This window comes from Aquila chrysaetos, chromosome 21, assembly GCF_900496995.4.
Source record: "Aquila chrysaetos chrysaetos chromosome 21, bAquChr1.4, whole genome shotgun sequence".
Classification (NCBI taxonomy): Eukaryota; Metazoa; Chordata; class Aves; order Accipitriformes; family Accipitridae; genus Aquila; species Aquila chrysaetos.
In genome coordinates, this window is record NC_044024.1 from 18800809 (window position 1) to 18828737 (window position 27929).

Here is a 27929-nt window from a genome sequence, read left to right on the forward strand (position 1 = left end):
TTGAATGCTCCTGCTTCAACGCAGTGTTGTCAAGCTTGCCATATACCTGATGCACTGCAGGTACCATAAAAGGATAGTTGCCTATCTAGAATCTGCTCTTTGCTCTGAAGCGATTCCTTGCACCACACTTTCTAACAGGACATACACACGTGCCCTTCTACACTAACACTTAGAGTTATTCCTGTCCCTCATGCCTGCATAGTGAATGTGTAATTGTATTTTAAAGAAACCAACAGACGAAAAGGCAGGTGAAATATGAAGGTGTATGTCAAGTACTCAAACAACTTTTACTGGCGAGTAACCTTTCTTCTAGCCTAAGGCTAATTTGGGCACGGCGTAGCACTGAGCAAAGGTATGGCTAAGTGTCCAGCGCGCTGATGTCCGGGTGCTGCTGCCTGAACTCTGGTAAAAGGCACTAAGACAGGTTTGAAATTCTCCATTACTACTTATACAGCCAGCCTGCAGATATGCAGAGATCCACTGGGCTAATGTTGTGCAGCAACTGTAAATTTTATACATCCCGCGGATGGAAACTAAATGCTGGGTGACTGTAGTGGGTCTGTATCTATGCAGTTGAAAGAAAAGAGTCTTCCTGACACTGGGATGCAAGATAATGAATTTCTCTGAGGGGGTTTCTGAAGAAGTCAGGGAGAGTAATCTCCTGACAAATCTAGATTTCCCCAAGTAGCTGGCCCTAAACTTCTTGACGCTCTAAAGAACAAGCCACCCTGGAGTTTTGATATGTCCAATATTACCACGTTGACATGGTTTTTATGTTGAAAATAAAATGTAAAATCTCCTTAAATGAAGGAACAGAAAATACAGGGACAAGCTCTCTGTGCATTGGAATGATCTATTTTTATTCCAGCAAATGCAATTTCTCTCTCTTCTGCCTGCTGTGTTTCAGATACAAATCAAAACAAATCTTCAGTAATTAAATTAAGATCTTAGACATGCTGTTTCTTTTTGTTTTCATACAGTTTTTTTCCATACTTGACACCTTTTTATAGTTTTATTTTTCAGCTGAATTTAACATGTACCACAAAGGATGGTACCACCAAGACAGTGTTACACTACCACTGTTCATATTTTCCCACCTACATAAGTCCTGACCTGCAGCACCTATTTTCCTTCAAGTACTGAACTACTTGGGTTAAAAAAAAACAAAACCCAAAACAAAACAAAAATCCAACTTTGACATGACTGCAGTTGTAGTTTTAAGATTTGGAAGAATGCCTACCAGGGATTAGGATGAGATCAGTCTACTTACACAGAGTTTTATCTAAATCTCTGGAGGCAGAACTTTAGTATACTAAGCCACCTGAAAGCTACATAACAATTAGTATCCAAGAAAATCTCCAAATAATGTTTCTGGGAATAGAGGGAAAAAGAGTTGCAGTAGAGGTTGCTGCAGCCAAAGCGAGATGCTCAGAATATTAATTCCGATGCTGTTATTTCTTTTCTTGGCTGTTAACAAAATCAAATTATCACTAAAAGGCACTGTTACGTGTAGTCTTAAGTGAAACTGAACTTGGACAGCAGTCTGTTAGTAATCACATGCTCTTGAGGAACAGAGTGAATGCTGTGCTGCTCTGTCCCATCGCCCCGACTCTAGAACGCAGCGAGGCTCAGAGACGTGCACAAACATGCTCGGCAGTTTGAGCAAAAGATCGTGAAACTACCATCTTGCTGCAAGCCAGCGGTAGGATTTCACGAGGAGAAGCAGCACCTTTGAGCCCTTATGCCTAAAATGATTTGAGTTCCTCTGGCGTCTTGATATTTCTAGCCTTGCTGTTGACTGACAGCCTAAGAAGGACAATTCAGTGCTGATTTCCTCCTGAGCAAGGCAGCAAAGCGTTCAACCCCAACAGCGTTCAAATAGTCTGGGAACTGCTGTTTGGTGTCGCAGGCCTCCCTTGTGCTGGAAAGCATTAACAGTCAAAAGATAAAAAGAACAGGGTGTTTTGTGGAAGTATAAGTGAAATGTGTCAGGCAGAAGATATATATTTAATCATTTATTGCCTTTTTGATGCTAGCAAAATACATCACAGAACGTGCTCACACAATCCTTCTAATGCTAGTAAAAGCACATGCTAGCATATTTATAGATATAGTATATAGTGATCAGCTTTATTTGCTCCAAAATATGTTTTATCTGTAAAATTATGGCCAACAGGCACAAAACCAAAAATATACTAACACTGTAAGTATCTCTGGTCTTTGGTCAGCATTGATCTTTTGAATTATTAATTTTATCTTTCCTGTTACTGATTCACTGTTTTATAGAAGATGTTGGAAGAAGCAAGAAACATCTCTACCACATATGTGCTTTTGCTACGCTAAACTCAGATAGATGATTAAGCTAAGTTAATACATCAGTGATTTGTAAAATGAGACTTTAAAGATTGTAAAATAATTTTAAATGCATAAGAATACATTTATCTTAAAGGACAGAACTCTGCAATATTGCCAGAAACTGCCTCCGTGGTGAATTACTGAGAAATTGCATTGCTGGAATTCTATAGCAACTTCTGTTTTTTTATTTTATGTACATAATTAAAGGAGTAATGACGTTTCACTGCTTGATACTTCAAGTTCTCTCCAAGAAATGCTTTAATTCTATCTTTAAAAACAGTGGTTTGATACTAAAAGTAGAAACAAGGAGAGTATTCAAGGTCATGATTCAAACAGTAGGGTACCTATGCATGTGATTTACAGTACCAGACAATATGAAAAACGTCACCTTTGCATCATGGATTTCCATTGATATCAAAAGGATTTTTTGTTGCACAAAAGAATAAGGAATATGGCATACTATTGTCTACTTTGCTATCTCTGTAACTTATGCTGACTCTGTAAACATATCTTGGAATCACTACAAAATATATTGCTAATGCATTTTTAGCCTCTGAAAGTTGGAATGAGGTTCCAGAGAGACAAGTTAATAAGACACAAGCATAATAATTTGCCACGTACTTTCTGACAACGGATAATTCAGTAGTTCCTACCCTACATTAAGCCATCTTGGCTAGAAGTAGTAAACATAGAATAAAAGTTTTACATTAATGTACAGAACACACTGTAAAATGTAAACAAACACTTTATGGAATTACGGGGGAGGGAGGAGGAAAGGAAAAAAAAAGAAAAAGGAAAAAAGCCTGTCAAACACAGCTAAGGCTTTGCTATTTGACATTTGAATAGCTGGCTATTCCTCCTTATCCATAATTCACACTTATTGGGTCTAGCCTTTCAACATTGTAAACCAGACTGACCATTAAACACATTCTAAGAAAGTTTCTATACCAAGGCAAGGTGAGTATTACTATTAGAAAGCTGATTTTACTCTCAGGATATTCAATGAACCTATGTTTCCTCTCCAGTTAGTGTCTGTCTTTCCTTTTGATTCCTCAGATTCTTTCAAAATCTAAATCAAGTTAATAAAAAGCTCAAGATAGACCAGAACGCCAATTGAAGAATCAAAGCTTAGCCTCAAAAAGTAGACTCCAGAGCTGGGAAGCTGCAAGCTGTGAGCTTTGAAATAAAACTTTATGGGTGTCCAAGGGGGTCCACAAAAAATGGAGGCCAGCAAAAGAATGGCTAGTTTCCACTGTCATAGCATAGCTGTTACCCATTTTTATCTCGGTTTTAAAAGTTTCTAGAACTGAATGCTCACAGAGATCTAGCTTCAGGAGCTTACCGTAATGCGTTATTAATGTTTGTAAATTGCTTTCACAACCTTTAACGAAAGTGAAAAGGACAGTATTGTTGCAAAGTATTTTTCATTGATTGCCTGGAGATTCCCAGCAGTCAGTCTCCTATTTCACTATGGCAATATTAATAGAGAATCTCTGATATGAGAACCAGTAGAAATGAATGTTTAAGATCCTCAGAGCAAACCATCCACTGCATAGAGGAGAAGCCTCAAGCATTTTAAATGGTACTATATCTAAAATAGAAACTGCAAAGCATGCTTTATCTTTTATAGCTTGTAAATCCAAATACATCTTGAAAATATGAATACCCCAAAGATGCATTATACAAATTATCCAGGAAACCACATTTCATCTTGAAGGCCTGTAATACTATCAAGACTTGGCAATGGCTAGGAGCCATGTGTTGACATACATTGCATCTGCTTAAGGACTTCACTGCAGAACCCTTCCCTGATTGTACAAGCTAACAGGAATTTATAAAATAGCAACATAAGACATGGTTTATGAGAGTGATGTCTAATCACATACCTAGTACACTTAACACAGATAAATCAAATTCTTTCATCCATAGCATAAGGTTTGTTACTGTTCAATAAGAACAATAAGCTGTCCCATAAGCAAAACAGATGTTTTTCTGTGTTTACAGTTGAAACTGCAAATATATTAAACCATAAAGCACAATGCCTGCCAACCACACGTATGATAATGTTTTTTTGTTTTGAACATAAAAGCTATAACCCGAAAGTAAATGTTCATACTGCTGCAAGACTGAGTCCCTGGTTTTGATTTCAAATATCAGCATCTTACAAAGAAACAGGATACATGTACCATGAAGAAGAGGGAGGTGTTCAGAGCACACAAGGAGGAAGGCAGTCTGATTTCCTGAGCAGAACCCTGGGAAAATTCCCCGCATTCACAAATTTTCTTTGTGGATTCTCCTGTGTTTAAAAGGTGCAGGTTCTCACTGAAACACCTCTCCAAACTCGGCGCATTAATTAGGTCTCTTCCTGTTGCAGAATCTTTTAGAGAAGCTTATGAAGTGGCCTTCCCTCAGTCAGGGCATTTTAAAAATCCCTTTTTTCTGCAAAGCCATGTGTTTTCACCAGAATGTTGGGAACATAGTTTTCTTTCAATACTCTATCTTCCTGTTAATGTCAGCCATTGGACTAAAAAAAAAACCCCTTATGTCAGTCAATGGGTTAAAAATTATTGGGGGATACAGACACACAGACATCCTACTCATACATATACATTATTGTAATCATATAAACCTTGTTTTCGTTAGAAGCCACAACAAAACTTTGACCATTTTCAGTATCAGTAGGGGTCCCAATCGCGTACATAGTTAGTACATTACTCATTTTAGGCACCAATTCAGTGTAAGACTTTTTAAAAAATGTTATCCACACTCCTCATGATAAGGTAATTATGCTTATAAGAAGTTAAGAATTTCTAGGATTATCTGTTTTAAGTTGTTAACGTAACTCACTAACAGGGTTTTGAAGAAGCAGGAAGGTTCTGAAGGTGGAAAAGGTAATTTTTTTTAAACAAGAAAATATCAGAGAATCTTTAAGGCATTACATTTGAGATATCTATCTATTGAAAGAATAGCTTTGAAATGCAATTATAAGGCACTGAAAGAAAGTTGAAGAGCTACAGTCAAATCAAGTGTGCTTTTTTCAAATCCTATTAAGAGTAGTTAATTTAAAGTTTAATTAAATTTTTTTGAAGATGGATCCTGTTGGTAACTAATTCTACGCAAGCACCTCATCTTGCTTCCACAAGCAATGCTAGGAAGTAATTTTTATTAAATTATACAAATGTTTTTTGTTTCATCATCTTTTCCAGTCTCAGAGACCAACAATGAGATCTGTACTGTAGCTGGCAGCTCAACAAATGGATTATTCAGTCAAATTCTGTAAGACCAAACGTCAATCAAAATGGTTTCCTGCAAATGTCCCCAGCTTTTAGCAGAAGTCATGCCTTAGATGCACAATATAGAAGACAACTGTACCGTAAGACACAGTTACAGTAAGACGGGAATCAGAAACCATGAAGTTATTTGGCAAGCCTCAAGGATTTACATAGCATATCCAACAATCTACATATGTAAGAGTAGTTTCTGATAGCAATTATAGAAAATATTTTAGGAATGCTTGTAACAGTCAGTTATGTATATTATCAGGTCTGGATCTGGAGGTACAACTCTCCCTTTAAAAACACACCTACTTTGTGCTTTAAAAACACACCTACTAAACTGGGTTTTACTTATTGCTGACAGCTACCACCAGCTATTTTCTGCATGGCCTATGGCTATTCATGGTCTGATGATGGTCTTTCAACATTTTTTCCCAGCTACTTAATGATACCCTTCATACAGCTAGAAAAGAAAATTATAAATAGTATTCTTGAGAAAGACTATAGATAAGATGCGTGCTTAACAGTCCCAAACCAAATACATGATATTGTATATTGAAAAGGTGAGAAGCCAAGAAGCTTTCCAGCCTTCAGGTTTTCATATAAGGGGGTTGAGGTGAAAGAATATTCAGGAGCCACTGAGCCTGGTTTGCACCAGCTAATATTAATTTGAACCTGACCCTTGGCAGAAATCTGAGAATGCAGAAAAAAAAAATGAGTGAACGGGAAAAATGAGAACTGGGAACCCAATATTCTCTCTTGGTGAATGTCAGCAGTGACTACAGAGGTGGCCACTGCAGGCTATACCTTTTTGACTCAAAAAAGGCTCATATTTTTCAAACCGTGTTTGCCTCACATCCTTATCCCATCAAGGCTAAATCACTGAACTACTCTATCACCTCTAGTTATGCCTGCCTTGTTGTATATTATTGCAATCCTAAGTGACATAGCAAAAGTCAATTCCAGGTATTTTAGAAAGATTTATTACCAACAACAAAGGACAGCATAGCTCTCAGTGCTGAAATGGGTAAGTCTTTTCATACAGTATCCAATATTGCATTATGCATATTTGGAGAACATAAACATAGACTGACCCAAAACTGAATTTTAAATAACTTCAGAAATATTAATTATATTCATAAGTTCAGCATCAAGATGTCAAACGATCTTCTAAAGGACTCCATAGTACAGAGAGGTGTATTTAGCAATTCCAGAGCTCTTATTCCTATCAGTCATTTGTATCCTGTGGCTACGTCAACAGTAAATCTCAAACACAAACAACCAAACCCTCAGTGTATTCAAGAACATAATGGTAGTTACAGATCCCTTAGAATTAAGATGCCTAACATGAACACATTTAGTGCTCAACAAATAATTTTTTAATGTCATTGATCCTGGATATTTTTTTTTAAAGCTACTTTCTGTTCCTTTGACAGATGTGCTATGCTGCATTTCATTACTTTCTCTCCTTACCTCGTTCTTCTTTTGTTTTAGATAAGTGATGAGGCTTTCGGAAAAGATTAAGTACTGGCAGGCAAAGCAATGGCCCAAACACAGTTTTAATTGGAACCTCAAATCCTGTGGAAAAAATAAGAAATTAAACCATTAATAATTTAATTTTACTAGCAGAGTGAGTTAATGTATCCTGTTTTAGGCAGCTTTCACCATATTTCTTCATATTTGATTTCAACAGGTATACAATCTGTTAGTCAAATCACATTAAAAATAAAGTTATTGCCACAAGATTTCAGTGTGGTATGCAGAGCTGCTAAGTAGTGCTGATGCGAGTAGTTCTCATCTAGAGTAGTAGTCCACTGATAAGTCAGACTTTACTTGATTAATCCTTAAGTCCAAAACCCGCTTTCTTCTGTAAAATCTAAAAATCCCATTGCTGTATAACATTCATAGTATTGTTTTCTTATGCTGCTACAATACACTCTTTGACCCATGAATGCTTGACAGAGTACAATCATTATATAGCAATATGACTCAAATGCAGCTAAGATGTAATGCTAAACAATTCAAGGTTCAAGACAAAAGACAGTGAAAGAAATTTCATTTCTCTTGAGACTGGCAAAGGCTCTAAACATAAATATCTCCATAAAAAAAAAAACATAAAAGCAATTTTTTAGAGAGTCAGAGGTTATATTTTGCAGTATTGGGCAAACGGCAACCAAATAACCAACAAAATAAAACAACTCAACGTGAGTAACTTGCTTATTTCTGAAAAGAAAGCATTCTTGCATTAGTAATTTTTATTCAGACATACAGTAAAAAAAATCCCAAATACTTCACACAATATCTCTAATTTTTTTCTGAGAATTTCACTTTGTATTTTAAGAGACCATAGGCCCAGATTCTTATAGATAGTAAGTGGCACTAATGCAATTATTTCTGTGGACCAGGAGTAACTTCTACAAGTAACTAATATGACCAACAGAGCTGAAATTGTCTAAGTTCTCAAAGCTATGTCAGGGAGGAGGCTGTTTCATTTTCTTACTTCGCTATTATTGTACAGCAAGTATATGTAAGTTTAATTTGGGATTACAACCAAATTTATGTACCATGACGTCAGTCACACTAGGCCACTGGAATTCAATAGACGTTTTGTAGTAGGCAACTAGTTATCAATAAGTGTGTTCAATTACATATATTGCTGTTATTTAATGCAGCAAATACATCCAAGCCCATGTAGAAGGTAGTGTTGGGAACTGCTGTAAGACCATATCTTTACAAAAGTTCTTTCCATAATGATAGTTTGGATGGGTGGTGAACGTTTTTTATTGTTTGTTAATTGAGGGCTGCAGGATGCTATGGGGGTTTTAAAGACTAAACTGATGTTTATGACTAGAATGGGAGGCAAAATTTTTTATTAAACTTTCTTGTCTGGAGAAAGAATTTGCTGAAATGTTTCTCTGAACATTCCATCAGAAGCATTTCTTAGGATGAAGAGGGAATTTCTGGTCACAATGAGGATAAGATAGAAATGGAAAATCTAAGTTCAAGTCTCTAACCTAGCCAGTGTTGGAGAAACCTTAAAATCTTCTCCTAAATAACATTTTTGTTTCTGAATTCTACTCATGACCTAATCCACGTAACTGCAAGCAATAGCAAAGCTTTGGTCCATAGTCAGATTATCTAGTCTATAGTTTCCTTTCAAGAATGGATTAGCTAAAGGCACGACAACGGGTCTGTGACAGTCTGCTTGCAAAGCTGCTTGAGACGGAAATCAGAGGCAGTTTCTCTGCGTGGCATAGAGACTGTGCCAACAAAACCTGCAAGGACAAGACTTGATCTCTCTGCATCGTACCCATCTGCCCCATTATGTCCTCCCAGAAATCAGAAGATCGCAGCACAGACGCACAAAAGGGGCTGTGCTAGAGCCAATGCAGACCAAGCACAGCTGATGAGGCATGGTTAATAACCCTTGCATTCAAGCAAATCTGAGCATAGTCATTCATATAAGTGTCTGCATCACACTCCCCAGTATTTCTAGTTGTTCCTGTGTTACCAAGATCTTTTCCACTGCCCAGGTATGTCCATGTCCCCTCAGTCTGCTAGATAACAGGGAAGAGACAGATGATACAGGTACTAGATGAAGGCTGGCATGAGTACTGGGAATGAATTTTAACTCATACGAGCTGGACCCAAAGCAGAGGCAGCCTACACTCTCAGCTTCAAAGCAAAAGTCCTACATACAGATAATGATAGACTTGTGGATTTCTGATGTACCACAGACAGGAAACAACTGATGCTCGACACTGACAGTTCAGCCTTAGAAATGTTGAGAGGTTTATAAGACTGTTTTTTCTCCTGAAATTCAGAAATGAGCTTGAGGGGAAAACAGGCTCTTTCTTCCTGAAAACAATTCTTAGTCCAAATATTACTCTCTCACTTACTTCTCCATCAATAAATCATTTTAAATACAACTACTGGGCTTCTCTACATACGTTTCAAAAATGTCTTGCAAACCGCAAGCTCTCCGAGCAGCACTGCTCCTTTTAGCACAAAGAAACATTTAAGTCAGTCATTCAACACACAGCTATTCAAAGACATTACTAAAGTTTCACAGGAGGCAATTTTAGAGCCTGGTGTTCTAAATGAGACCCAGATACTAAGTCCCTGCCTAATTTTTAAAATGTATTTATTTGCCTATGGAGCTATAAAAATAACAAATACAAAAATAACACCAACCACAATAGCCATCATTATGGTTTTGTAGCAAAGCCTGCCAGAAACAAAAAAGGACAATATCTTATCCTGAGCAGTAAAAGCAGGACAGTGTAGCTGTTAGCCCCCCTCTGGAAATATGTGAACCTTCAGAGCATTCAGATTTTGTGCTGTATGTGAGACACAAGAACACTCTGGTTGGGATCCATGAGAACAATAATTGAAGAAAATGAAAATTGTTGAATAGCTTGACTATAAATATACTAATTGATGCTTCAGGCATAGAAAATTCAATAAACAAATAAAACAAACCTCACAATGGTCTTCAAATTAATTCACGTTCACAGAAATGTCATAAAGATAACTTTAAGAGAGGGGAACGAACTCCATCTAACAAACTCAATATTTATTCAGAGAGTAACTGCATTACTTGATTTACTGCCAGTACATTCTTTATTGTTCTAGCTTTTTTTTTTTTTCTAGAATGACCAAATTTTTCAGCATTTGAAAGAGGGCCACACCTCTCCAAATTGCAATTTACTGTGATATTAAATTTCTTATAAGTTTACCATGTTGAATATGTGCTTGGAGTGGAACAAGAGAAGAAATGACAGCATCTCCTCCACAGCTTGTGTTTGTGTAAGAATATACTTGAAAGAAAGAGTATGTGAGAGCTTGACATCCCCTTGGGGTATGATTAAAAGCTTGTGAAATAAAATAATTCAAAAAAGACAGCTCTGACTTTAGCCACCACTGGGGACAAGAGATCTTTCAGTTAAGACATGTCAGTCATTCACAGGTATAGCTGAAATCATACAGAAGACATATTTTAAAACCTGGTGATTTAGATACAAATCCCAAACCAGAGAGACCCTGTGGGTGACATAAAAAAGCCACAAAGTTTGACTAGTGTTTCATTTTTCTTAATAATAGTAAGCCAAAGCTTAAAAATGTACCCACTTTATATTGATAATATTGAATGATAAAGAAAACTACAATTTAGAAAAATAAATAATCTAGGAGGAGAGAAATAAAACCCCATGTAGAATAGGATTCTCTAGTAAAGAAGAAATCTTCTCCCCCAGGCTGTTTTCTATCTAAAGCCACATCTGGGCCATACTAACTCAGTTCTGTAGCAAAGGTCTGAGTTTATTCAAAGCTAATGAGATTTGTAACCTAGACTATTTTATGTTTCATGTAATGCTGCCTTTTAAGTGGGTCTATTTCATTAAAGATATTCTTTTCTAAGCTTCAGAGTCTGTTCCACTTTTGTGAATTCCCTTTATTCCCTTTCTAAAAGTGCTACAATTAACCGTCTATTGAGATACAAAGCCAGCTGTAACTCATCTTATAATATGTATGTATATACATATAAACACAATTTACATGAGCTCTCCTCTCATCCAAAGTTATCTTCAACAATTTCTCTAGGAAAAAATAATGAGACTGACCCAAGCGTGAGACCATAGCATCTGGAATGTGAAACATCTCGTTATGTGGACAGCAGAACTGATGAAGTCTGGTTCAGAGTCTAATTTTTTTCTTCTGCGTGGCTGCTTTGGCATCCAAGTAGTTCAGGACTGAAGTTAAAATTTTCCAAGTGCAAACACTGATCATGTTTCTCTCCTGTGTGCAATAGATGGTGTCTAATAAAGAGCATACTCAGACTACAGCCTCAATGGGAGCATACATAAAAGCTGCTGATAGGCGCTCAGCCACTGAACCCTTGACTGTTGACAACTAACTACTTTGAGGACTGTCAGTTTACAGGAACTTACTGTCTTTGAGACCTCTTTGTCTCTGTGAAATGTTTCTCAAAATAGTTTCAAAAGTTACCGGGAGAAAAACAGATAGATGTAAGGCAAAACCCTTGTTTCCTTAGCAAAAAAAGACTAAAAATGCGTTGCATCTTAGACTTTTTCTGACTGGAATGAATAAACGAAAAGACCAATCAGAAAATTGCATTAAAACAGCATACTATGTTAGAGTGTGCTTAGTTGCGAGAGTGAAGTCCTAATCCACGTAAAGTTAAAAGAAGTTTAGAAGTTGACTTTAGCACAGTTAGAGTTTGGCCCTGGCTCTATATGCCAGAATATTCAGGGGATAGAATTGCACCAGCCTTTAGACACAGAATATCAGTGGGACCCACAATTCTAAATCATTCATGATCTTTTGAAAAAATTTCACCTTTTAGAGACTCATCCCTGCTCTCAGTGAAATTGCTAAGAACAAGAAGGAGAATTTGTTTCCTTTTGGAGAAGAGGTGTGATGTCCAGATTATTCAAGTGCTCACTGTTAATGCAAATGCAGCTTAGGTCATCAATATTGAGATACTATGAACGGATCACTCCTGCTGCTCCTCAACAGTCATTATGCGATAAGGCTTAAATTTGAATCAAAGGTCCCAGGTGCTTTACCTTAATATTAAAAAACTAATCTCCTCGTAGAATTTGTTATACAATAGAATACTTGATATTATTTATTCTTTGAGTGATATTTACTGTTTCTATAAGCCAACTTCTAATTTCCATTTAGCATCTGCTAGATTTTTTTTGTTGTTGAATTGCTTAAATAAATGCAAAAGAAAACAGAAGATTTGTTGCATGCTTCCTTTTGTATGTTTGTATCTTTTGAATTTAGCTAGAACAGTGCTTTTGTATTAATAACAAGCCCATTAGCAACAGACTGAAGTGGCTAAGATAGAGTCTTTTTGTCTTTATCAAGCATGGATGTCAGCTGAGACTGTACATAGTAGTTCAAATTGCATTCTCTAGTGTGGAGAGTGTCATAATTTTGACAAGCCTAAATATGCATGGCTTTCCGACAGAAATGAAAACTCCAAACACTGGCTTTCTCCAGCTGAGGAAAGGTGTTTACAGACAAGAAATTTAACACTAATAATAAAGCAGTTAAAGCTCTGACGGCATTTTTCTAACCCACCAATTCTTGATTTGCTACACTCTTCTTTTGCATCCTCTCTCTCGAAAGACCTTCCTTAATTTGTTCTGAAATCTTTTACACCCTATTTTAGCCCACAGTAGGTCTTCAGACTCACTTTAAGGCACACTGTCATTGTGTTTAAGGTTCTTTCCTCTCTCGGTACCACACTATTGAGATTTTCTATTGATTCTCCAGCCTAGATCAAAACCAGGCTCTGTATACCTCAGAGCAGTCTCCAAATTCAGGATGCTTATTCCTGAACAAACATAGGTTTTGGTTTTGAACACCAATCCCTTTTTTGCTAACATATTAAAGGCTGGCCGAAAGCCTGCTTCATGGTGCTCTCATTATTGCAGAAAAAGTGCTAGTCTTTTCTATTTGTGCTCTCTTCCCTTCAAAGTGCTTACATCATTCTACCTTAGAAATATTTTCAACCTTATTACTATCAATAAATAAATTGCTTTCAATAATAACCATTTAATTCAAATTTTGCTCAGGCTGCTTCTGAAAAATAAATTTCCAACAAATAAATGGATTTTATTAGTTAGTTATCCCACTCTATTATTTGCTGTTATGACAATCTAAACACATAGTTACGCTAGTCCATCCCCCAAAGGTCTCAGCAATGCCATGTAATTACTTAGTTAAGCTTCTAATTCATTCGCTGTTAGTTTTGTTCCTTTGAAATTTCCTCATTAAGTTATTGCAGGGAGCTGTGTTTACATAGCAAAAGAGAAAAATACAAGCTCTTTATTGCATTCTTTTAATACCCCTTTTATCTTTAAACTAGCTAATTAGCATATTAATTAACTAGATATAGCATTCACAATCCTACAATTAACTGTGGGTACCACATTTTACTGATTTAGTGTAACGCCATTTGTACTTACATCATAATAATATCTTTGCGTAACTTTGCTCTGATATGTCAAGTATTTAAAAATTAAAACAACTAGCATTATAACATATCTTACTAATAGTAAGTATCCAAGTGAACTTTTTTGTACTTTGTCAAAATTTCCAGTCCTAACAAATAAATACACAAGGTTTATTAATTACTTAAGAAATGAAACCCCATTGGCCCCACATATTAAAAGCTTATTCCTTTTCTATTTTTACCATAAAATCTTCTATTTGGCTTTTTCAGACCCAACTGCTTTTCTTGCCAACTTCCAAAATTCCAATAGAACTAAAACCTTTATACTCCAGTAACAACTCCAAGAAAAAAAAAAAAATCCTTGTAAACTAAATGAATGAAAACATTCCCTGCTCTGACTCAAACTGCTGCCGAGGGACACTTTGGGCATTTCCAGACACTCACTGAGAGCACCCACCACCACTGCCCATCTCTAGCGGCTTCTCTCCTGCTCATGTTCCTAGTACTATAGCTGGTATGGCTATAATTACACCAAGAAACCTACCCAGACTGAAGTTCTTACCCTTCTAAACCACGTCACCGGAACGTGAAAGCAAGGTAACGATTTCTGTAAGAACAAGAACCACATGGATCTCCCGACTCAACAGCTGAAGGGAAAGAAAACGTGTTCAAGCTTGCAGTGATTGAGGTTTGCGAATATTCTGCAGTTTGCGCCTGAGATACTGAAAATCAACATACAGATGTGGGTACATGAGAAGAGAGGAGAAAATACAGAAAACTTCATACTGTCTCCTGGCATTACCCTGCCAAAGAATTGTCTCCATCAAGTTGTCCAATAGCAAATCCAAGGCCTGACTGGTAAAAAAAAAAAAAAAAAAGCCAATGCAGATACACAACATTTGTGGTCTATACCAGGCTGCCCTTGACCTCCAGTGATTTTTGGAAAGTGCCCACATAGTTGCTGCGTTATGATAATCTTGCTGATCTGGAGAAAGGACAACCATTGTATGTCACGAAGCATAGTGACTGTAATTCTGGTTAACCTTTTCAGAACCTGTGCAAAACAGAAGGGGAGAACAGCTATATCCTCATCTCAAACTATGCCTTCCAAAATGGGCTCACCCGGGAAAGGACACTCCATCTCAGGGTATTTTAGAACAAACTATCTCAGTAGTAAATTCTTAATGGATCAAATTCTGGTTCACAGTGAAATAAAAATATTTTTCCCTTGCGGGGTTAGTACACTACAGTTTGGTCCACAATGGTCAAAATACGTCAGCCAATAAATATCTGATGGCAATTTCAGTATAAGTGCGTACATTCACCGAGTAAGATTCATCTACTGGAGCGATAATGTTACACTTTCTGTAGCTAAGCATTTTACAATACAAAGAATTCATTTAAATGCAACATTCCGGTAATGCCCTCATAAAACTATCACAGCCGAGGTCTATGTTTTCAAGTGAATTGAAAGGGACGCAAATATTTATATAGCACAAGCCTGATAGCCTGAATACAAAATGCGTACCTAAACAGTTATGTACTGACTTCGATAAGGATATTACAAGACTGAGAACTATATGGGTGACCACACAGGAGAGGCAGTGCTTCTACACTGCAATTGTTCCTGACAGTTTCCAAAACGTAAAAAGTGCCATTCCTATACGGCGTGATAAGCGTCAGCCCAGTCTGCAGTACTCTTTTCCTTCCCATGTCCTAGAACTCTCCTCAAGTTCTCTGGACTTGGGCACAAATCCAAAGCAATTTAAAAAATGAAAAGATAAATTACAGGCTGCCCTCTTATCATATTTCTATCTTTGCAATGGCCTATTGATATTAACAGGTCTTTATGAAGTCACATACACAAGACAACAGTATTTCAAGCTGGCTGTGGCCTTGTGGGAATGTACCTAATGTACATTATACTTTTTATTTGAGAAACCTCGCAGACCTGGACATTTTAGATTCAGTTTCATATAGACATTGATTTAGTGGGTGATTTACAGTGTGTATGCTTTGCATTTGTTTGAAATGTCTCTGACAAGTAGATATTTTTGAATTAGTGATCTAAAGATTTTTTTGATGATATAATTATGAGCTGGAGGCTGAATTTTTAGAAGTGAATTTGGTGGTAGATTTGCAATTCAAAGAAGTTACTTAAATTAACAAAAATGCCCTAAAAGAACAGCTGTCTACCTGACTGATCCAAGAAAATGAACACTGAAAATAAACAGCTGCCCTGTAGAAGACTATGTGATAAAACTAATCACCCTTTGCATAATGTATTTATTTTCCCCTGTGCTTATTACAGACTTGGTGAACCTTCAAAGCCATAAATATTTAAATGTAACAGACATCCCAGGCACGTGAGTTCAAATGAAAGTAGGATTTCAGTAGCCTGACTACAGCAAATCCAGATCTCTTAAAGAAATAAGTTCTGATCATTATATAACACTCAAACTTTTAAAATTTTTTTTTGTTATACTAACAAATCCTTCTTAAAAGGACCTTTCTGGTGAAATCTGAATGTTCTCCAAACAATACAAGGCTCAGTGTCTGGACAAAGGCTACAGGTTCTACTAGCATCGTCACAACAACATATTATAGAGAGCAAAAGAACAGTACATATTTAAAGTTACCAGGATAAATATCCGCAAGTGCTATACTTTATCATAGATCCTCCAAAATCATGTCACTGAAGTTAACCAACTAATGACAATATCCAGGAGTTGAGATGTCTCAGCTATATCTTTTTCACTTTCAAAAAGCTAGATGAAAGCATAGATAGAAGTAGGGATGCCTGAAAATAATTTCAGGGTTCAAAGTAAGGGATTAGCTTTAGATGCAGGTATTTTTGTAGCCGTGAGGACTCTGCAGTCATGACCCAGATTAAGACAGCTCATAGAGTCCCGGTTGTGAGAAACTGCTGTGTGACAAATAAAATAAAGTGTTTGAAAACAAATCAATTTCCCCTCTTACCATGTCCATGCATGGAAGGAAGGTGGGATATCCTTTTTTTGAGCCTTTTTTCCATTCCAGCAGTTGTCAGTGACTTCTACCTTTGAAATACTCCCCAGACCGTGCTGTTGTCTCCCCATTCCCTGAGCAGCGAACTCTACTGAGATAGTCCAAAACCAACACCAACAAGTTCAGTTATGGCAAAGGGCACAAGAGGTAACATCCAAAGCAAAGCTAAGCCAAGTATCCATCGCTTGCCTTGCTCTATGGGCATTAAGTATAGCTTTGGCTGATTTATGAGGAAATCCATGGTGTCCTGAAAGCCTCTTTTGGAGAGCATGATTTAGGATGCTGCCACCAACACTGAAGCAACCAAAAAGCTGCGACAGCTGCAGATACGGTCTCTGCATTGAAGTGCCATGGATGTACCCTTCATAGTTTCAACCATCCCAGCAGTCCCTACTGTATGCAGGGCTTTCTCCTAAAAGCCTTCCAGCTTCCAGGCCTCCCAGGTCCTGTCGGCCCTGCTGCCACGCTGCACAATCTGAAAAATGAGCACTTTTTTTTTGTTCACAAGAATGGAACAAGCTCTTCTCTCTCCAGGGGCTCAGTCTCACTCAGCAGTAAAGACGAGGGAAACAGGCCTGATACTCAGACATACCCTCCGAAGTGTAATGCACAGTCCCTACAGAGTCAACTGAACAATTGTGTCGTTTGTCAGACTTAGCATTTTACTTGTATCCACACATAGGTCTATCAGAACCGCTCACAAAGAGCTGCAGGATTCACTGGGCAGAAAGGCCATGATAAGCAAATATATAACGTTTACTGTACTTGAATTACTAACCTGGACAGCTTCAGTTTATACTGATTTGTTAAGGTGAAGATCTAGATCTACCTATTATCAAATCAGTCCACTGCCTCTTTCAAATCCACCTATTAAAAAGCAATTGCAGTTGTCGTTTGCCCAGATGAGCAGAAGGAAGAAGGTGCAAGGAGCAGTCTTCCTTTAATTCTGCCACGAGGGGTATACTTTCAGACTAACCCCTATAAAAAGCAAGGAAAGTAAATATAGACGTTTCAGTCAGCAGAGGTGGCTGCCTGGAAAGGAGAGCACGAAACGTACCTTACAACAGCATAGCTCTTCAGGGCTCTAACAGACTTTTGTCTTTTTGAGGCACGTATTCTTCCCTTTACCGCTTCAAAAGCATGCTGAGAAGATCCAGTTCCCACCAAAGTCAAGAGAAGTCTTTCCACTGATTTTAATGAGAGCTGGAGATTGCTGTGTGGGCCCTCAAAGAGGCCAGCATTTCTTTCTTTTCGTTTTTTTTTTTTTTTTTTTTTTAATTAAAAAATGGCCTTATGCAGACTGTCTGGAAGGACGTACAGAAGATTAACAACAATATTCTGAACTAGCTTAACCTAAAAAGAATATATTAATTCTAAAAGGTCTCAGCACACTCAGATGTACTACGTTATGAATATTCAGTACAGCCCCCCCAGTAGCCGTTCTTTGCAAGACTATTTTTACTAAAAGCCATTTTGATGTGACATATAGAAAAGATAAGACACAAAATAGGATTCACTGGAAATACTTTCTAATGAAATTTTTATACTATGTAAGCTAGCCTGCCTGCAGTCCTTTGGCTCATCCTCCATTTGCTGCTACAGTACATTCTGCTGTACAGCATGTTAAAAGAAGGACCGATATGGTCATTCTTGAGCCTATGTATATGAATATGCTATTACAAACAGGAGATGACCCAGGAATTTCTCAAGAGTAAAACACTTAAATTGCATACCCTCACTGTGCCATCAAATTTGTTACACATTTTTTAAAATTAATAACAAAAATAGATCTTAAGAGACCATTAATAAACAAGCACAAGGGAAAGGAATTTTAAATAGCTCATGTTAATTGTGTTTATCTCAGTGTGAAGCCATGTCAAAAAGCCTGCAGCAAATGTATTTTGTTAAAAGTACCACTTGCGCAGCAGGCGTTAAACATTAGAAAGCAAGCTTGTCATTAGTGGGCTACAACTAAAAAGGCTACTAAAACTCAACTAAATTATTAACATGGTATCTTAAAAACGTGAGATGGAGAATTAAACTCCTTTTACACAGTACATGATTTTAATGCTACTTTTTCATCATGTTACTCTGTTAGTAGTGTCCCAGCTTATATAATCTTAGGGAGAACCAGAAGGAAGCCACATGCCAACTTTGGTTTGCATTCTTCAGTGTGGGAAATCTCCGCTGCTCTCCTCCTCTATTTCTGGAGCTCCCATACGTATACATATCCAAACGGAGTTGATAATTTTGCTTATTTTCTCAGGTTATTTATACAGTTAATGAAATATAAAAGATGAGATTTTTTTACTTAAACCCATTGTGGCGTTTGGGATCCCTAGTATTTCTGCAGATGCAGTTTCAGGCTGCATCTAAGCCAGTTTAAATACTCAGCTGACACTAAAAGGGGCAATTCTGCTCTTCCTTGCCAATTCACGTCTGACTGAGAGTTGAGTCAGTTGGCTTATAAAATGAAACACTGTGCTCTTTCAGGGTTATTCTTCCATTGGATCAGCCACACTACCACTACAGGAAAAAGGGAAGCGCAAGGAACACCAGGGTGCAAAGTAGGAAGCAGGTGGTGATTTTAGGCAGTAATATGCCATTGAATTAGTTTCCTTTAACACGGTGTGAAATCACCAAATCTGCTGGTTTAGAGAGAAGGGCTGAAATCTGGAAACCACCAGTATCGTGTCTACTACTAAGTGCATGCCTGGAATATCTCAACAGAGGAAACGAGCTACCTATTGTATAGTCTATTTAAGTTTTGCTTACTTTTGTAACTCTCCACCATGAACAGGCAATATATAGATACAAGGCAACATTTTTTCTCGTTGGTCTTTGAAATCTGACAGAGAATAAGAAAGAGGAGAAATATAAGCGATCCCTTAGCAACACAGCTATGATAAGAAATTGTGTTGCTTTAAAATGTGATCAGGCTCTCACCTCAGCAGGCTATACTCTCAACCACCAGCTGCATGGGTCAGTGCACACATTCATCTACCATGCTGAGAAAAGAACTTCTAGGGGTTTGAAGCTGATTTTGTTTATTTTATTTTTTACTCACAGAAGTTTACTCTCATTCTACAGATTATTTTTAGTCACAAAACCATTCTGAAAAGACAATGGAAGCCCAAACACACAATCCTACCCAATTCCTATAGTTGAAAAGAAGGTACCCCAAAGGTTATGTGCTCAGATACCATCAAGGTTTACAAAGCAAAAGCTTTACAAAATAAATATTTTATTCAGAAACATTACATGTGTAACACACATTTGGTATTAGCTCGGAGTCCTTCTTGTAAAGTAGTTTGTTTCTAACTTCAGAGAGGATGGGATGAGATGAAATGAAATAACATGAGGAAACTCATATTTGTGAGAGCGGAGTAGAAAATGCCTTGGTATCAAACACGAATAGCTCATTTACTTTCAGCTTGCTTGGGAAACAATGAGAGGGGGAGAGAGTAACTAATATTGACGCATGCCTTCACTGTTGCCAGAAATCAAATGGGCTGTTCAGCATGTCTCGGATGAAAGTGCTTTGACAGCCCAGCATGATTTTCTGCTGGTGGTCCATAAGACTAAATCTGATACCAATGAAATGCTCTGGGAGTCCAACAATCTTTCCTCAAACTAAAGGTCATCCACTTAGTACAGGTGTCTGGAGGAGCAAAGGAATGTGCTCCTTCCCAAACTTCACCATCTTACAGACTAAAATGTTGCTCAGGCTGTTGTTTAAACATCGATAGAAGGCACTCTATACATCAGTCATTCAAGGTTTGATGAAAAATATAGGAGGCTTCTAAATGTAAGCCAAAATTATCCTATAAACTTGAGCTTTTTCTAAATAAGCCTAAGAAAAAAAAAAGTTTGAAAATACCATACTCTTCCACTGCCTATTTCAGGCAGCCTGTCACCTTGGCCCACAATGGATGCTCAGACAAGGACAACATACATGCACCACCACAAGCCAGGTAATAGCCCCCTTGCAGCCCTCTCTCTACTAAATGAAGCTTAAGGTCTTTCATATTACTTATAAAATCTTAATGTCCAGGTTCCTGCCTATTTGAGGAATCACATTCTCCATAAAATATGGTATTAGGGAAAGTATTCAAGCCTGAAAGCCCTTTCAGTTTAAGAGACTAATGTCAAGATATTATCCATCATACAACTCCAGATCACAACGTGTTCCTTCTCTCTACTTCAGTGAAAAAAACACAAGTTTCTGGTGATATAAGACAACACTGATTTCCTCAGAAAATGGGGAATGATGACCAGCTACATCCAGCTACAAGAATGGACAGGAGCTAGAAAAGCCAACAGAAAAAATAGAATTGAACTGCAGGAAATTGTGTTATTTGATATTTTAGTCCAAAATTGAACTTAAATAAACAACTGAATAGTTCCTCAACTAAGGCAGCTTCCAGAAAGTTCTCTGGGCAAGTTGCCCTGGAAGCTTTGAGAGCGCCCAAATTTGCACTGGGTTGACTACTTCTGCAGCAGTGACATGGGGCTGGCTCTGGGGAAGACCTATCAGGCAGATTACTCCATGGCCAAGGAACCACGTGTCCAGGCTCCTCTGGAAATCTACATAGTCAAACCAAAAGATTTGGAACTAAACAAATAGCATCTTCTATCTATCTCTAGCCAGCAAATCATTTTGCTTTGGTTGCTTAGGTTGAATTTCATATTTTTAATCATTGAACAAAATTTCCCCCTCCCTGCCCCCCAGTAACTTCAATTCTTTGGGAAGGTGTACTTAGATTATTTTTTTGTTTTTTACTTTAAAAAAAAACCCCAAATCCAAACAAATGTCTTTAATTAAAATGAGGGAGAGGCAGCAGACTACACAAAACTGTCTGACAGAATTGTAGAATAAAGGAGACAGAGGCAAGTTTTCTTTGCTTCGCTCTTTCTCACAGCTTAACTAACTCCTAATGTTAGTTACCATTCAAAGGTTTCTCCTACTTTCACAGTCTACCCAGCCATAGTGGGAGCTACTAAGTAACACTAATTCTGGTTATTCTATCCCCATTTTATTACAAAAAAAAAAAAAAAAAAAAAAAAAAAGGTTTGTCATCCATCTGTCACTCTGCTGTCCTACTGCCCCTTGTATTATATATGAATATCAGTATTTTCAACTATGATAAACTCTTTAAGTACTTCAGTTTTTCAGCCTTCTTGAGCAGCTTTATCAATCACTGACTTTTATAGGGAGAATCCCAGATGTTGATATAAATGTTATAAGGTTGATAGATTAAGCCGAGAATAAATAAAACTAGTACATTATTGCAGCAAGGATGCAGTCAATGTTGTGTGAAATGAGGTGGTCTCTCTACTCTGAATTGGTTTAGGAGACTGAGGAACATGCAGCCATCATTCTGAGCACAGTCAAGGCCCACTTAACATCAATATTTAGAAATACATAAATAAATCCCAATAAGACCAAGACTTTGCTGAAGAGACAGGTTAATTGCCTGTTTATTGGGTATTTAGAGTCTATGCTTCTATCTTTAGAATGATTTGCAGAAGTATTTCAGTGAAAACGGAACAATATTTTCATCAATGTTATGTCAAAAAAGTACATATCGTACTAACGCTGAAGACATTTCTGTCCCACTTTTGAGTTCTTTGAAGCTTAAATTTGATAAAAGTGTGACTACAGACTATTCAACATCGATGGCAACCTCATCTGTGTTTACCTCTGTTGTGGTAACCACAGTAGCCCATATCACAACAGCACCAGTAGAGAACTGTGGGTTCTTTGGTAGTTGACAAATGACCACATCTCCTGGACAACACGTGAGAAGAGATGAAATTTCGTGATAGACATTCAGCAGTCAGACAATTTATTCTCACTTCATGGCGTCCAATTTTCTTTCTTATTGTGCTAAATCAATGGCTCGTATTACAACGTTTTATACCACCTTGCACTGTCAGACAGACTCCCTGTGCTTGTGAGGGAGCTGGTTGCAACGGGAGAAGTCTCTCCTTCAATTAATGGTTAAGCACAAAGAATAAAATCACTACAGGTATTAGCTCTTTAAATACAGACTTTTTTTGCACTAATCAGCTTCTTTTTCATTTTATTCATGATTAATAGGGAGGTAGGGACTTTGTCTGTCACATCTGTCAAACGGTGGGGTTCTGACCTACTTTGCTGCTGTAATAAAGACAATTTTCCATCTACAGAGCACTGCAATAAAAACATTCCTTTTGCCACAAATTTTTGGAGGCAACAGTGACAGTCTTAAGTGAAAGAAAATATTTTTTGGTACAGAAATAGATGGATATTTAAAAAAAATCTCAACTTTGAGAAAATATCCCAAAGAGACATTATGAAAGGTAGAATAAATCATGATCTACCATAACTTTCTCAAATACTTATTTGACTAAAACAGGTAGAAAAATCTAAAGCTAGACAGATGCATTGACATTTTTCTTGACAGATTCATAACCTTATGGTTCCCAAAACTTTAATGTTCAATAACATTTCATTAGTATATTCCAGTGTATTTATTACTATGTATTACTAATACAGATATGTGCCTAGGAGATGTACAGTTTGTAATTATTTTTCCTTTCAAAACATAATAGCTTCACACTGGGCTTGTTGCAGCTACAATATTTCATCTCTGAATGCTCCTTCAAACATTCTGGGGCTGTGACAGAAATTTGTATTTGAACAGAAAAGCTGTCAAGAAGGTGCTGTGGTGCTATCCATCACATTTTTAATCCTGACCATACTTAGATGTTAGTGAAGCTATCTGTCCAGGACACTAAACAAAGACTGAAATTATGCCTTCTGTTCTTACACATCAAAGCTACAAAGTTAGACTGAATTCAATAGGCCTGTATTACACTCTATTAATTTCCTATTAGTTCTCAGCTATGCAAAATCCAGCCACGGTGTCACTGTGGTTTAGACATGCAACCTTGATTTCAGCATCAAAAAATGGAGCCTGTCACTTCTCATAATTTTACAGAAGATTCTACGAATGTAAATCCTTTTTCATCCTGTCATCCTTTTATGACTTTAATGAGTTTGCTCACTAACAGTGCAGAATCTTAATTTCACATTCAGAAATATTAACAGTTACTATAACTTTAAGCATCTGAAGTAGCTGCTCAATTAAAGCGTAATTTATACATTTATACTTAGTTTTACAAAAAGCAATGACATTTAAAGTTTCAATTTTCTTTCTTTTTCCTTCCCTCACATTTACATTTTATATTCCCAAGGAAAAAAAGTTGCAGTTAAAAACTGAACTAAAGATTCTAAAACAAAATCTTTAATCAGGAGCACATTATGTAGTATAATATGATTCCTTAGCAGTTAAAATCTAACATTTGTAAAAACAAATGGCACGCACTTGACAGGCAAATTACACATGGATTACCATTTGTTAAAATTTCATCACAGAAAATAGTTTAACTGTTGTGGATATGAGCCAAGATCAGCCTGACAAGTACTTTACATGAAAGATTAGCATATTCTCTTCCAGAGGTTTATGCTTAATTTAGATGCATCGACTTTTTGCCACCATTGCTGACCTTTATGTCTAATCAAAGTCCCTTTGAATCCAAATCCCCAACCTTTTATCTCTCCTGACAGCTTTTAATTTGAAGGCTTGTAATAAAGTCTATTAAAATTCAAAATGTATCAGTGTTTAAAGCTTGGTTCACTTTGCTGGATTTTCAGATATGAAACTTCAAATGGGCTGATTACAGAGACTCCAAACTTTTCATTTTAAGCTTTACACCGGGCTAAAAAAAGCCCTTTGGAGGAGGAAACCAATCTAGATTTTTAGTTATAATGCTCAAAGATTACATATATGGCATAACTATAAAAAATTAATATCTACAAGTAGCATTGCACATAGATATTGGGTAAGTTAGGACTGTAGTTGCTTCTGTGACAGTCCTGTAACTGTGGTTATATTTATATTACCATTTCATCCAAGGCAGCCAGAATTTCCATACGAGACAGTATGAATTCAGTGCAACGGCCTCCAAATAAATAGCCGGCACTGCTGCATCCAGCCCTGTTACGCAGGTGGTTGACCAAGGTGCCACATCCCACTGCGTGGCTCGCAGCCTTGCCAGGCTACGTGATGCCATTGCCATGCAGCGCTTCCATAGCTAAATCTCCCCTGAAGGAAAACAAGGCCTGTTCCTATGGGTCACCTGTAACTGTCAGTTCACAGAAGAATTAGGCAATCATCTTTTCCATCCTAATTAAGATAATTACTTTAAAAAATAGTAAGGTAATAGGGAGCAAAGCGTTACAAAATTGCAGAGACTTGTGGTTTGAAGGCCTTTTTTCTTTTTTAAAACCTCTTCCTGTTCATGTATCCTGTTTCTTCAACTGGAATTTTTCTATCCTCTCACGGTAGCATGTACAAATCCAAACGTTATATATCTGATTATCACACATAATCCTACTGTTTCTTCAGGCAGGTACTATCATCAGAAAAGGAGCTGTAGATATGAAAAGGGGATTAAAAAGTAGCCTAAAATAAGTTGATGTTACAAATTCCTTTAAAGAATATGTACATATCTGAAGTATACAATGAAATGTGAACACAGGTGAGATTTCTTATCTCTTCACAGGTATCACTTATAGAATTATGTAAGAAAAACCCCTGCATACTGCTGTCCCTATAAAGAGCCCAGGTCAGTCCACAAGGGCTCAGAGATCCCTCCATACAGATCTCATGGGAAGATAAGGACTTGATTTCAAGTTCAGAGGAAAAAAAAAAATAAAAAAAAATCTAGCTTTTGGGGTGAATCGAGTTTAATCCAGTTGGCAGTCGGTCACAGGTGGTGTTCCCCAGGGCTCAGTATTGAGGTCAGTTCTGTTTAATATCTTTATCAATGATCTGGATGGAGGATTGAGTGCACCCTCAGTAAATTTGTGGACCACACCAAGTTGGGCAGGAGTGTTGATCTGCTCGAGGGTCGGAAGGCTCTACAGAGGGATCTGGACAGGCTAGGTCAATGGGCCGAGACCAGTTGTGTGAGGTTCAACAAGGCCAAGTGCTGGGTCTGCACTTGGGTCACAGCAACCCCATGCAACGCTACAGGCTTGGGGAGGAAAAGGCCCTGGGGGTGTTGGTCGACAACTGGCTGAATATGAGCCAGCAGCGTGCCCAGGTGGCCAAGAAGGCCAACGGCATCCTGGCTTGTATCAGAAATCGTGTGGCCAGCAGGACTAGGGCAGTGATTGTCCCCCTGTACTCGGCACTGGTGAGGCCGCACCTTGAATGCTGTGTTCAGTTTTGGGCCCTCGCTACAAGACAGACATGGAGGAGCTGGAGCGTGTCCAAAGAAGAGCAATGAACCTGGTGAAGGGTCTAGAGCACAAGACTTATGAGAAGCGGCTGAGGGAACCGGGGTTGTTTAGTCTGGAGAAAAGGAGGCTGAGGGGAGACCTTATCACTCTCTACAACTACCTGAAAGGAGGTTGTAGCGAGGTGGGTACTGGTCTCTTCTATCAAGTAACTAGTGGAAGGACTAGTCAAGGATGAGAGTAAACTGTCTCAAGTTGCGCCAGGGGAGGTTTAGATTGGGTATTAGGAAAAATTTCTTCACCAAAAGGGTTGTCAAGCATTGGAACAGGCTGCCCAGGGAAGCAGTTGAGTCACCATCCCTGGAGGTATTTGAAAGACGTGTAGATGTGCTGCTTAGGGACATGGTTTAGTGGTGGACTTGGCAGTGCTAGGTTAACAGTTGGAATCGATGATCTTAAAGGTCTTTTCCAACCTAAATGATTCTATGATTCTATTCTTTTTAATATACACAATTTGAAACTCTTGAATTTGTTACAGCACTGTAAATACAATATTCCTTAACTGCCACAGAGCACAATTAGATTTAAACCATGGCTTTTTCAATGATACTGTAGTTTAATCCTTTACAGCTGCTTTTAGTCTATTACAAAAAGGCAAAACTTCTCACATCTAATTAACTTATTCTCTAATTGCAGCCCAGCAAATTATGCATCACCCTGATCTCATGCAAGTGAAATGCCATATGACACAAGGAACTTTGGAAACATAAAATCTAGGACACCAGTTCCAAGGATGCATTGGAGAACCCATAAAGATTATTTGCAAAATTAGCCTAGATAAATATGCAAAAGAGGAATGCCTGCACAAATTTCTTAGTACTGAAATCACTGGGAGGTTGCAGGTGCAAGTGTAGCTAGGCTGCAGCAACGGACATTTGTCTTTCTTTTATTTCCTCCTGTTGTTCATTTCACACATTCCTCTTTATGACTTCCTCCTTTCCAGTGGCTGATAACTAAAATAAGCTGAACATCTTCCATTGCTTCAGCTGCTTTCAAAATACTGTCAGAAGCTTTCCGAACAGTGCCTCCAGACAGATGTTCTTCACGTCCCAATGCCATTTTCTGGCACTCTAGTGGAGCATGTTGCAAACATACTCAATGTCAGCCCAAGTTCAGAACCAGCTGAGCTGTTTCTTCGTGAAACAGCTGTTGTATCATCCATAGAATTTAACAAGTACAAATTGGTTTATAACTTATATACTTATTTCTTGAAAGTAGCTTTGTTTTGGCCTCATTAAAGACTTATTTATACCCACAGTGAATGTGTGATTAACGAAGAACCTGTGCACTTTACCCTACAACCTTGACCAACGACATGAAAGTGAGAATTTCTCTGATCTTGAAACAAGCTTTAGAGTTTCTCTTACTCTAGAGTTTTGTTAAATAGTTTGTATTTTAAATAATTTTCCCCTACAATCCTCTCTCTCTTTTTATAGAGCTATTAAAACATTCTTTTCTTTTTTCCTATTAACAATAGTTGTGCTTAGTCTTGATAGATAGGAGGCTACTTATATTTCAGCCTTTGATCGAGTTAAGTATTTTATTTTAAAGCAGGTAAAGATTTAAACATCATTTTACCTACAGCTAAATAAGCAAATAAATAAAATCTGAACTTCAAATTTCAAAGAATTGTCCCTATAAAAAAAAACAAAAAAAAAACATCAACACATATGATTACCCTAGCCAAAGAAAAGAGCTTAATAATAAACAATGCACTTCAAGGTTTAGAGTCTGTGGTGATAGAAAATCTCTCAAATCTATTAGTAGTTTAAATATCTGCAGAGATGCAGAATTCCTCAGATATTTAAAAAAACCACAAAACTAACAACGAAACAACAAACAAAAAACCTCACAACAACAACAAACAAACCCAAACAAGAACACCCAAACCAATTCTGCAGCTTTGAACAAAGGCAGCTCTGGAGAAAGACTT